A 14,147-nucleotide genomic window follows, 5' to 3' on the forward strand; every position below is an offset into this window, starting at 1 on the left:
GACCCACAAAATTACCATAGCAACAAGGTCAATGGCAAGATAACTTCACTAACCCCGCAAAACGAGACTAAGTCTGTGTAAACAGTGAATTTGTGTTTGCTATTCATGTATTTGCAAAGAATTAGCAGAATGTAGTAAATTCCAATCTACATGTACGGATTTAGCAGATAAGTTAAACCACAGGGTTTTAACACAATCTGAGCAAACTGGTAAATATAGTAAGTAGTGAAAAGGGAGCTAACAAAGCAGCCAAAAATTCTCGGTTGCTCGCTTCAAACTCTCAAAACTGTATTAATCGTGGTAATGCATATAAAGTTTTCCCAGTTGAAAGCCAGAATATTGTTCTGTTTTGTAATACATAAATCGTTTACCTGACGTCAGAGAAACTTTGAAAAAATAAGTCCCACTTCCGAGAATTAGGTCGCCGTCGTTAACCCTACACCATTTTCTCCATGCAATTTTCCTTCATTATGTTGGATTTTATGCATCCGTCATCCCTTGCAGTCCAACTTAGAATTACCGTATAAAATATAGCTACTTGTGGTCACCCTTACAATATTTGAATGAATGTTGATCGTCCTTTTCGGCAGATCAGATTCTTTTCCACCAGCTATTAGCCTCCGAGTTTAAACTAGTCAACCACAAGAAGATTGATTGATTGTATCTTGTTTGACGTCTCTCTCTCGAGAATTTTTCACTCATATGGAGACGTCACCAAGACCGGTGAAGGGCTTCAAATTTAGGCCTTTGCTCGGAGCTTACGGCCAATGAGCAGTGAGGGTTATTTAGCGTGCCAAACCTACTGTGACACGGGACATCCGTTATTAAGGTAATCCCCGAGGATCCGTGACATTCACACCTGATGCCGAGTGTTTGGCGATGGAATTGTCACTACCTGATTTAACGACTTAGGTCTGTCGGCAAATCTTTAGTATGTAAAACTTACACGGTACCAATTTTGATGCACCAGATGCGCATTTCGACAAATAATGTCTCTTCAGTGATGCTCAACCGAAATGTTTGAAATCCGAAATAACTATGAAGTTTTAGAGCTAAATATAGCCAAAAACAGCGTGCCAAAAAAGTGGAGCCAAATTCGTCCAAGGATAAGAGCTATGCATGAGGGAGATAATCCTTAATTTTGAAATGAATTTCTAAATTTTATAACAGCAATTAAATATACATCCGTATTTTCAAGCTAGTAACGAAGTACTTAGCTACTGGACTGTAGAGACCCTCAGGAACTAACAGTCCACCAGCAGAGGCCTTGACCCAGGGGTCATAATGTAAAACTTATACGGTACCAATTTTGATGCACCAGATGCGCATTTCGACAAATAATGTATCTTCAGTGCTGCTCAACCGAAATGTTTGAAATCCGAAATAACTATGAAGTTTTAGAGCTAAATATAGCCAAAAACAGCGTGCCAAAAAAGTGGAGCCAAATTCGTCCAAGGATAAGAGCTATGCATGAGGGAGATAATCCTTAATTTTGAAATGAATCTCTAAATTTTATAACAGCAATTAAATATACATCCGTATTTTCAAGCTAGTAACGAAGTACTTAGCTACTGGGCTGTAGAGACCCTCGGGGACTAACAGTCCACCAGCAGATGCCTTGACCCCAGGGTCATAATGTAAAACTTACACGGTACCAATTAGTAGTATAAACGAGACAAACAAACATAGGAATCAGGTAAAGGAAAATCAAAATTTTAAAATCAAAATTAAACAACACAGTAAAAAACGCGAAGAAACAGGTGATTTGGAAGAACGTCATTGAACAACAACAGTTTGTGTTTCAATTGTTTACAACCCAAACATATGGTAAAATCATGTACGAAACAAAGTATACATGCATGTGTTCGAGCTGAGTTGACCACTTCACCCTGTTTTCCAAGATAATCATATGCAAGAGGGGAGTAAGCGGTTTGAGGAAATATCCTGTCATAATACCAGGCGAACACCACGTGACAAGACACACCACAACACCTCTGTTATCGTCTGATTTACAAGAATTTTGTAAAACAGAGCGTCTTTGAAAATAAAATAAATCTGCATCAGTTTCATAAATAAAACATGAATTTATGAGTTAAAAATACATTGGTAGGTCTCGAAACGCTGTATCGCATTAGTGCAACCTCCATATTTATGGAACTATTTTGTCTTGTCAAATGTATTAATTTCACTTCGTAACTATGGACTCTACATTAGAAAAACTAGAGAGATTATAATGATGAAAATTTGATATTACACAAAGAACAGAAACGTGTCTTTCTGTTGGAGTCAAAGACGCCATTTTGTCCGTGCGAGATCATGTGGTTAGCCGAACTATTTATCAGACGATAACAGACGTGAAAGTGAAGCTTGTGTAGCGCGCCTTCTGGTGAGAGAATGATCGTAGGCTATAATCGCGAAACTTTGGGACATGTAGATGCTCAGCAAGTACTAGCTACAATACGAGGAAAGTATTGGATTCTAGAAGGGACAAGTACTGTGAAGAGAGCACTGATGTCCTGCATTCTGTTCAGACATCAACATGGGTATTTTGCATGTCAGCATATGGCACCTTTATTGGAGGAGCAAACGACACCCGATAAACCACCATTTACATATGTTGGAGTCAATTATTTCGGACCGATATTAGTGAAAACAGTTCGGTCTTGACTTAAAGCTTTTATTCTAATGATTTGTACAATCATACTGTGCACTGTTTGTTCCTTCTCTCTACAGGAGATCGTTTCACATTACTACAGGAGAATCGATTCACATTACTACAGTAAAATGATGCCATATTGTAGTGAAACGTATGTTCTCTGTATGTTAACTCAATGTATATGACCTCTGACCTAAGTCTGGTTCCTCACTGAACCCTGAACTGGGGCTCAAGCGCGGAAAGCCCTTTCCGCCTACCCTGTTAGCAGTTGACGATTTACCACAAGCCAGTGAAGATGTGTTGTTATCTATTATGATGTTCAAGTTGTATGCCCTTTGTTGAAGCCCTGCTGAATTAAGGTAGGATATTGTTTATATGCCTTGTATTCTAGAGAGTTATATCGTGTAATATCTCGGTCACACGATAGTACATGTATATTGAACAAATATTTCTTTTTAGAACATACCCCACCTTTTCAGGAAATTAAATACCCCGAATATTCAAGTAAAGAATTGATTCTCCATGGAGAAGAATCGTTCTATTTTTGGCTTGATTCTCCATGGAGAAGAATCGTTCTATTTTTGGCTACTGAAGAGTGTTTGATTGGTTCATTTTGAAAAAACCCTGTAATCTTGGTGTGTGTTTTATTGATTTTGCATAGTAAACCAAAAACAAACAAGTGGTGCACCGTACAAAACATATTGTAATATATTTATGTTCAACATGTGCCTGCCAGATAGTTGTCTCAGAATCAAGATGGCAAGGAAAGAGGAACCGTCATGAACAATCCTATTGCGTCACACGTAAAGAGTTGTTAGCTGTTGTCACTGCCCTTCGGAAGTTTCATGCCAACCTCTATGACCAGAAAGTTTTACTTCGAACTGATAATGCTGCTGTCAGCTGGGCCAGAAGCTTAAAGAACCCCACAGGTCAAACAGTACCATGGCTTCAAGAGATTGAAACTTATGACCTTACAGTTACTCACCGCCCAGGGCGAAGTCATCAAAATGCAGACGCCTTGTCGAAAAATCCTTGCAAGCCTTGTCTAAGACAACAATAAAACAAAGATGACAGTGACGATAGTGATACTGAAAAATCCACTAAAATTGAAGGTTAGGAATCCATTCCAACAATTAGAGTGACAACAAGAAGTAAAGAAATAGCTCAATGCCAATTCAGAAACCAAGTATTACTAGAGGGATTGGGGGGGGGGGGGGGGGGGGGGGTTGAAATTCGACAGATACAACTGGAAGATCAATCCATGGGCATGGTTTTGTTAACCTTGACAGATGGTTCTGGAAGACCAAAATGGGATGTCATATCACACAATTCGGAGGCATTCAAAACCTTATGGAGACAATGGCATAGACTTGAAGTCATCAATGGTCTGTTATACAGAAAGTTCCAAGATAGAGATGCCAACAAGATCATATTACAATTAGTTGTACCAAAACAGAAGAAATCAGAGGTTATTCATTATTTTCATGATGTTCCCACGACCACATCACGCATAAAAAATTCATTTTATTGGCCATAAATGTCAAACGAAATTTCAAAATATTGCAAAAGATGTGATTTTTGTGCTGCCCGTAAATGCAGTCAAAAGCAAAACAGAGCACCACTAGGACAGTACATGGTCGGAGAGCCAATGGAAAGGATAGCTCTAGATATTCTGAGACCCCTTCCTGAGTCTACAAAAGGCAACAAATACATTCTGGTTATGATTGATTGTTTCCCTAAATGGACCGAAGCCAGATCAAGAAGCTGAAACTGTTATAATGACTTTTGTCAACGAAGTAGTCTGCCGTTTTGGTAAACCTTTAAAAGTCCACTTTGATCAAGGAAGAAACTTTGAGTCAAAAGCTTGTAAAGAGATGTGTGAGCTTTTGTACATCGACAAAACTATGACAAGTAGTATGAGACCTCAAGCTAATGGCCATGTGGAACGCTTCAATCGGACTTTAGCTACCATGTTGACAATGTACTGTGAGCACAACCAGAAAACTTGGGATAATCATCTCCCTCAAGTCATAATGGCACATCAAACTTCCGTACACTCTAGTATCAATACCACACCAAATCTAATGATGTTAGGCAGAAATGTTATTCTACCCCTAGAAGCAGTTGTTGGCAAACCCTCCTATCAGACAGATGATGGCATAGAACCAAATAAGTACATAGATGAGCTGCAAAGAACTTTGATGTTCATGCCCTGGCCAGAGAACGCCTGAAAAAGACCACAGAATACAATAAACGCAACTATGATCTCAAAGCAAAGAAACAACTGTTAGAAAAAGGTCAACCTGTCTGGTTGTCTGATACCAGGAAAGTTGGGGTTTGTCCAAAACTAACTTCAAAATGGAAGGGTCCTTACCTCATCACTAAACGAATAGATCACATAAACTACATCGTGCAGAGAACACCTCGAAAACCAGCAAAAGTTTATCATGTCGACAGATCAATGCCCTATAAAGGAAAAACTCTCCCCAACTGGTTTAAGAAAATTTTAGATAAACCATAGAAGTTTCTTCAGATGTTGTTTTGTATTCCTGTTTCAACTTAGTTTTAAGAAGTTATACTTAGATGTTTATGTAGAAGATAGATGTGAGATAGATGCACCGCTCGCTGAGGTTGGGATAGAGCTGGCTTGATCACCCAGAACTCTTCTTCCAAAGATGTTGATAGAGATGGTTAACAAGTCGTTTATAAGAAGTGTTAAAGACGTGGACCTACTACCTGTACACACCACACAATGAATCCGGTAGATGTTTGATGTCTTGTTCTAACCAGTCTCTCAGAGATTTAGATGTAGATGTTAGTACATGTAGCAACTAACTCTAGAAGTAAAAGTATGAGATGACAGATGTTATGATTTCCTATTTAGTTTAAACAAAAGAAACTCTATTAGAAGATAAGACGATATCAGATGATGCATCAACTCCCCTTTAACAACAATTTAATTTAATTTTAGACCACTACTATGGAATGCTGGGAATGCCACATAAAGCATAAAGTTTCCAAGCAGCAGAGACTTGACAAAAATCACATGATGCCAAATCGTGGTACTATGAGAGTTGTCTTCCCCTGGTGCCAAGAGGAGAGGGCGTACAAATGAGTTACTGATCTCAGAAGTCACATAAAGACCACACATCCCCACCAATTGGCTAAATATCCCTCAAACTTGGTGACGGAGAACAATGGCATTTGGGTCAGTCTAGACCCAGAAGGATACAGACGCCTGGTGAATGGCACGGAATGGGGAAGTATATCTGCTACCCACGCAAGAGTGTTGGTCCTAGAGTAGCTCTCCTCAGCAAGAACAACAAATAAGAAAAAGGATGATTGGCAGAGGGGATGGGACAAACTAAAGAAGATACAACACACCCAGGCCTCAATCCCAGAAGATCTGTTTCAACCGGATTATGATGAAGAAGTCCAGGACTTACCAGCCACATGCCACACACTTACAGCTCCCGAGGTAGAGGAATTAGAAATACTACATGTCACTCTTATGCTGGGGAAAATGTGTGTGTTTATAGGCCAGGGAAGACAGATCTTTAAAACGAATTTAAGAGATGCCATCCTAACAGGTGCAAAAGGTGTTGCCAGTCTTTCGAGGAAGAAGTCGGTTCAGAAGAGGAACGAAGCCCCTCAAGCAGACCACATGAAGATGATACCTGTAACCTCACCAACCATTCAGAACAGACTCATTAAATGTGCTGGCCTGGACAGGATCTACCTTGACAAAATTTACACTATAACAGAGGAAGGTGAGAACAGTCCTCCCGCAAAGAAGATCAGATGTTCCAGTGCAACCCCTGCTCTCGCTGCACCAATCACAGCTCAAATTCCATCTGAGCCAGCATCCCAGCCAGTGAAAGACTCCAGCCCAAAACCAAAAATGTTTGAAAGGGCCCTCAACCTCCTGAAGCGTAGATTTAACTATCTATTTTGTATTGCTTATAGGAATTCTGAGATTGATCACTGTTCGTTATTTTCACCTTGCATGTTTAACCACTCTTTCCTCCAGCCAGGAGAGACTGGGGAGAAGATGTAGTTGTTTTGACAACGAGGAACTCCTCTTTCACTTGACCAACCAAAGACTGGAAGAATATGACACCTGACAGAAGTCTTCTCTCTTGGGAGTTTTGCTCCATGTCTATCCAACAAGGCATGGATCCCTCTATCGCAGCCACTACACAAAGAACAGACTTCTTAGACAAGTTAAACTTTCTTGCCCTCCCTGGAACAATTGATGTTATATATAGAAACCCTATCACATCATGACCTATATTATTATGGTCTAAAGAGATGTTGTACGTTTAATAAATGTTGAGTATGATCATCATCTTGAGTATTATTCAACAAAGTATCTACATGAGTGGAGCCTGGCCTATTTATATGAGAACAATTAAATTATGGGCACATCCTGATAAAAAGATGAGTTATTTAGATGATGAAGCAATGACCTGTTTACATGCTGAAGATTCAGAAATACTAGCCACCCCTGGGGTAGCTTACAATATATTAATACATAACAAACAACACAATGCCACAGTTAATGCAAGACTATTAATCAAAATATATTTTATTTGTAATTCACATCGTTAAATTAAAATCTGGACTATTTTTTTATCAATTGTTTGGATGATAAGCTTTCATTATTATTTTATTTTACACTTTTCAGTTTTGACCAAAACACACATTGGTCATCTTGTACACGACATTCGAATTCTGATGACCATTTTAAGAGGTTTATATAATTATTTGACGCGTGTACATCACACTCTGGAGTACTCTCATCACGTTTTGACACGGGGGTAAGGATGTGTTGCTTTTTCTCTGCGATTTTCTCCGAACTCAGGGGTGTGGAAACATGACCGTTATTTGCGACTTTGATACAAACTTTGTATGAGAATATTCATCAATTGAATATTTTTAGCATATTCTCCATCAAAGTCCACTAGCTAGTATATCAAAATTGATATCCTTTTTTTAAATCCACGAAACCTGGCTTGATTGAATGTTTGATATCTAGGGAAAGTGTTCGGATTTTCAAAACAGTCAAATTTCAATATTTATGTTATTGATCCACCGTAAAAAGAAGCCTCATCAACTCGTATATCTCACAGTATTCGATAGGTTTTTTGCGACCACTTTTCGGCTCATTCCTTTGTTTATCCTGGTGGTCTTGAACAGCGTGTGTCACTTCTAGAAATTATAAAATTTATTTTACATTAATCGAAGAAAATTATATGAACGTTATTTGTCTTAATACTTTTGTTTGATTTACAATGTAACTGACAGTTTGCTACCAAACGACATTATCAAGGATCGTAATTTTAAAAAAAAAAAAGGACAGAAGAAAAAGCTTATCGGACATTACTAGAGAAAATATAACAGGTCAGTGCCAAAAACATTTTCTGGTAGAACGATTCAGTGTGAATTATATCGACAGAAATAGTAGAGGAAGACCGTAGTAAAAAAACAATTGAAGGTGCAGGAACTTAAATAGGGGGGGGGGGGGGTTGAAGACTTCAGTATTGTTGGGGGAAATTAAGTTGGAAAGTTGACCAACACTGGAAGAATGTGATTTTTAGTGATGAGATGGCCATAGTTTTAAAACCTGATGGTAACGTTAATGTTTAGAGAAAAATATTGGAGAAATGGAGGGGCTATTGTAGTTTGGAAATTCGCCTTGGCATTTCGTGGACGATAATTGTCCCGTTTATCGCTGACGAGAAACGAAGGATTTGAAACAGAGAAACAATATCCCACCTTTTATTTATTTTTTCTGCCCCCACAATCCCCCGACTTAATCCATTTTAAAATATCTGGCTTGTTTTGAAAACTCAGGTAAAACGTCAAAGTTTCTACATACGTACCACCGATGACTTAAAACGGTACTGAATTAATGTGTGTTTGGTATGACGGGTTATAAACACACATCATACCCCTCTATTACAGGCTACCAAAACAATATCCGAAAGTCATTCCATCGAAAGGATTTTTCACAAAATACTGTGTCAAACTACGAAGCTATAAGGTAATTTTAAAAGTGTTTAATTTTTATTCAAGTACATTTTACGATGTAAAGGGCGAAGTGTACCGATTAATGATATAACCACAGAAATAAACATGCACAAATTAGGTTAACTCACGTGCGATAATAAACCTGCTTTATATTATATATCATCCATATCTCTTTACTATATTTGATTGATTGATTGTAACTTGTTTAACGTAAGGTGAAGATAACGAACAGTGATCAATCTCATAACGTCTCGCTCGGGAAACTATTACTCATTTGGAGACGTCACCATTGCCGGTGAAGGGCTGCAAAATTTAGGCCTAGATGCTCGGCGCTTATGGTCTTTGAGCAGGGAGGGATCTTTATCGTGCCACACCTGCTGTGACAAGGGGCCTCGGTTTTTGCGGTCTCATCCGATTGATTGATTGATTGAATACTGTTTAACGTACATCTCGAGAATATTTTACTCACATGGAGACGTCTCCACTGCCGGTGAAGGGCTGCAAAATTTAGGACTATGCTCGGTGATTATGGCCATTGAGCAGGGAGGGATCTTTATTGTGCCACACCTGCTGTGACACGGGGCCTCGGTTTTAGCGGTTTCATCCGAAGGACCGCCCTATTTAGTTGCTTCTCACTGTAGTCAAGGTCAACCGATATTCCTAAGATATTTGATGCAAGAATTTTCTATCTTTTCTTCCCGTAGCATTGGCATTGTGCAAATGACCTTGATCCAGGATCGGAAGATATTAGCCACGATGGACATCTTAATTCCCTATGCTTTGAACCGGTCGCAGTGGGTCAGCTGTAGAGCGTTCTCTTCTTAACTGGGAGGTCGTGAGTTAAGCCCTGCTTGTGCCATGGCAGCGTCAAACCTGAGACGTTAATTAAGTAATGATTGCTCCTTAGCCAAACGTTCGGCATTTAAGTTGATAATCACGGGTCTTTCTGATACGATCTAAAAACGGGTCCCGTGTTTCAGCAGGCGTTGGCACGATAAAGAACCCTCACTGTTACGGCACTGGGCACCGTTTCACAAAAGCATCGTAAATTAAGTAATACGTAGCGAGTTACGACGTAGATAAGTACTACCTAAGTATTGCGTTACGTCCGTTTCATGAAAGATGCGTAAGACCGATGTAAATATCAGCTATTTACGTACTACGTAATTTTACCGGAAGTTACATATAGATGTAAATAATGGCAGAAGACAAAATTATAAAGAAAGAAAGAAAAAAGAACTTGAAGAAAGGAAGTGGAGATATTAGTGGGGGAGGTGGAAAGAAACAGAGCCATCTTGTTTGCCGCACACAAAGATGTCAACACCAATCAGCGGAAAAACAAATGTTGGACCGAAATCTGTTCCTTGTATGTATAAAGTTACTGTAGTTGTCAAAACAAATGTAAACCGCTGTTGGATTATTTGGTCTCTGGTGGTCTTTCCGTCATTGAGAGGGCCCTGGTAGGTTACTTCTTCATCTACGGTTTGATACGCATCATCTATCTCCTCAAGCTACGGTAGATGCTTTTCTACACAAATATTATGAAGCAGGCAACAAACATAAATAATTTTGCAGGTCGAGGCTATCTGGTACCGCTTACAGGGTGACGACCACGAATTATCTCATCTTATGTAGGTACGAGTTATCCCTCGTGCCAATTTATAATTCACAATGATTCGTACGAATAATCGTCGTGTGTCAATTCTTTTATACTTATTTCTTGATAGACCAATATTAGGTAAAATAGGTCCTGTTGGAGCTCCATTGTGGTTGGCAAACACATGTATATTTATTATCAATTACGTAGGAAACATGAATACTTTCAATCATATTCAAATCACTCGGTTCTAAAAATGAGAAGCACAACACTGTTGATTATTTAAAACTCAGATTTTCGACACAACCCGCGTCTAAATCAAGAGACATATATTACATAAGCAAGTATCAAAAAACCCTGACAAATATTAATAATCTACATTGTTAACAAGAATGATACACTGTTGCAGTGAATTGAGAAAAATGGTAATTCTATGCATAAACATATAATTTTTTTTAATGCATATTAGGTACCGTGTGTTATAATGGATGTATTAGCATCACACCCTCCCCAAAGTATTAGACTGATATTTCTAAATCATTGATGTACAAATTTCGGGCAGAATATTTTAAAATCTTGATACACCATTAGAACGTCGTAGTATTCATAATTTCACGGAATGTTGTGACAGCACATTGATATGAAATACGCTTAATTACAATTAACAATGTGTACACTTTAAATCAACTTGAAATGTTATTTTCCATAGAGGATATCAAGACTTTTACATATTTGTTGTTTGAAAACTGATATCCCTGTTCTTCAAACAAAGACCACGGAATTTGGACAAATGCAGTTGTCTTGATTGTCTAGCCTCTACATATCATATGGGCGGTAAAAATTCAGGGCGGCGACTTTGATTTCAGAAATGCAATGGTGATTATTTCAAATTTGTAGGAAATTGTGAAATATTTATTAGAACATCATAACTGTCATTAAGAACGGGGTAGTGTCATTTCGTAAATGAAATGAATACATGTAAAATGATATTTTTTGTAAAAGACAACCCGAGGTTTAAGAACAAGTCCTCATTAAGTAAGACGATTTTCTATGCACAAGAATCTGCGTCACGTAGATCTTTATACACAAGAAAATAGCAGCAAAATATAATGACGTTTTTCCAACTTTCCCAGAAGTAAGAGATGGAAGTCACAAACATTGTATAATCACCAGTTTATGACCATAAATGTCAATATTCAGTGGCGTAGCTTCCATTGAGGCAACCGAGGCAGCTGCCTCGGTAAAAAAACAAAAAAACAAAACAAAACCTTTTACGTTGGTAAAATGTCGATAGCTTCTGGGGGGCACAGCCCCCCAGACCCCCTGCCTCGGTAATATTATAACCCAAGCTACGCCTATGATATTGACTATCTAAAAGCAATCGATTTTGTTTTTAAATCTTGCGCACTTTCAGACATGCAGTACCGATACATATTATATACCCCACTTTTCAATTAATTCCTGATGTCTTCTGTACTTCATTGTCTATAATAACAGTAGTGTTATTTATTCGTACTAGTTATTTTAATTGAAACTAAAACTGTACAGAACTTCTATTTTATCAATGTATTGAACTTTCTAATTTTCAGTTAACTGATGATAGTAGTTTATAACGTTTAATTTGTCAGATGCGCAAGATATGCTATGGTCTATGTTGTAACATACTATGGATACCAACTTAAAGCACCTTCCCTCTAACAGGTACCAGATTATAAAGCACTCTCTAACTGGTACCAGATTATAAAGCACTCTCCCTCTAACAGGTACCAACTAATAAACACTCTCCCTCTAACAGGTACCAGATTATAAAGCACTCTCCCTTTAACACGTACCAACTAATAAACACTCTCCCTGTAACAGCTACCAACTTATAAAGCACTCTCCCTCTAACAGGTACCAACTTATAAGGCAACCTCCCTGTAACAGGTACCAACTAATAAAGCACTCTCCCTCTAACAGGTACCAACTTAGAAGGCAACCTCCCTCTAACAGGTACCAACTAATAAAGCACTCTCCCTCTAACAGGTACCAACTTATAAGGCACTCTCCCTCTAACAGGTACCAGATTATAAAGCACTCTCCCTCGAACAGGTACCAACTAATAAAGCACTCTCCCTCTAACAGGTACCAACTTATAAGGCAACCTTCCTCTAACAGGTACCAACTAATAAAGCACTCTCCCTCTAACAGGTACCAACTTATAAGACACTCTCCCTCTAACAGGTACCAACTTATAAATCACTCTCCCTCTAACAGGTACCAGATTATAAAGCACTCTCCCTCTAACAGGTACCAAATAATAAAGCACTCTCCCTCTAACAGGTACCAACTTATAAGGCAACCTCCCTCTAACAGGTACCAACTAATAAAGCACTCTCCCTCTAACAGGTACCAACTTATAAGGCAACCTCCCTCTAACAGGTACCAACTAATAAAGCACTCTCCCTCTAACAGGTACCAACTAATAAAGCACTCTCCCTCTAACAGGTACCAACTAATAAAGCACTCTCCCTCTAACAGGTACCAACTTAGAAGGCAACCTCCCTCTAACAGGTACCAACTAATAAAGCACTCTCCCTCTAACAGGTACCAACTTATGAGGCAACCTCCCTCTAACAGGTACCAACTTAGAAGGCAACCTCCCTCTAACAGGTACCAACTAATAAAGCACTCTCCCTCTAACAGGTACCAACTTATAAGGCACTCTCCCTCTAACAGGTACCAGATTATAAAGCACTCTCCCTCTAACAGGTACCAACTAATAAAGCACTCTCCCTCTAACAGGTACCAACTTATAAGACACTCTCCCTCTAACAGATACCAACTTATAAAGCACTCTCCCTCTAACAGGTACCAACTTATAAGGCAACCTTCCTCTAACAGGTACCAACTAATAAAGCACTCTCCCTCTAACAGGTACCAACTTATAAGACACTCTCCCTCTAACAGATACCAACTTATAAAGCACTCTCCCTCTAACAGGTACCAGATTATAAAGCACTCTCCCTCTAACAGGTACCAAATAATACAGAACTCTCCCTCTAACAGGTACCAACTTATAAGGCAACCTCCCTCTAACAGGTACCAACTAATAAAGCACTCTCCCTCTAACAGGTACCAACTTATAAGACACTCTCCCTCTAACAGATACCAACTTATAAAGCACTCTCCCTCTAACAGGTACCAGATTATAAAGCACTCTCCCTCTAACAGGTACCAAATAATAAAGAACTCTCCCTCTAACAGGTACCAACTTATAAGGCAACCTCCCTCTAACAGGTACCAACTAATAAAGCACTCTCCCTCTAACAGGTACCAACTTATAAGGCAACCTCCCTCTAACAGGTACCAGATTATAAAGCACTCTCCCTCTAACAGGTACCAACTAATAAAGCACTCTCCCTCTAACAGGTACCAGATTATAAAGCACTCTCCCTCTAACAGGTACCAACTTATAAGACACTCTCCCTCTAACAGGTACCAACTTATAAGGCAACCTCCCTGTAACAGGTACCAACTTATAAAGCACTCTCCCTCTAACAGGTACCAGATTATAAAGCACTCTCCCTCTAACAGGTACCAGATTATAAAGCACTCTCCCTCTAACAGGTACCAACTTATAAGACACTCTCCCTCTAACAGGTACCAACTTATAAGGCAACCTCCCTCTAACAGGTACCAACTTATAAGACACTCTCCCTCTAACAGGTACCAACTAATAAAGCACTCTCCCTCTAGCAGGTACCAGATTATAAGGCAACCTCCCTCTAACAGGTACCAGATTATAAATGGAGGATATTTTATAATCTGGTACATGTTGGAGGAAGTGTGCTTTGTAAGTTGGTACCTGTTAGAGGGAGG

This window comes from Ostrea edulis, chromosome 1 (assembly GCF_947568905.1).
Source record: "Ostrea edulis chromosome 1, xbOstEdul1.1, whole genome shotgun sequence".
In the NCBI taxonomy this organism is placed as follows: Eukaryota; Metazoa; Mollusca; class Bivalvia; order Ostreida; family Ostreidae; genus Ostrea; species Ostrea edulis.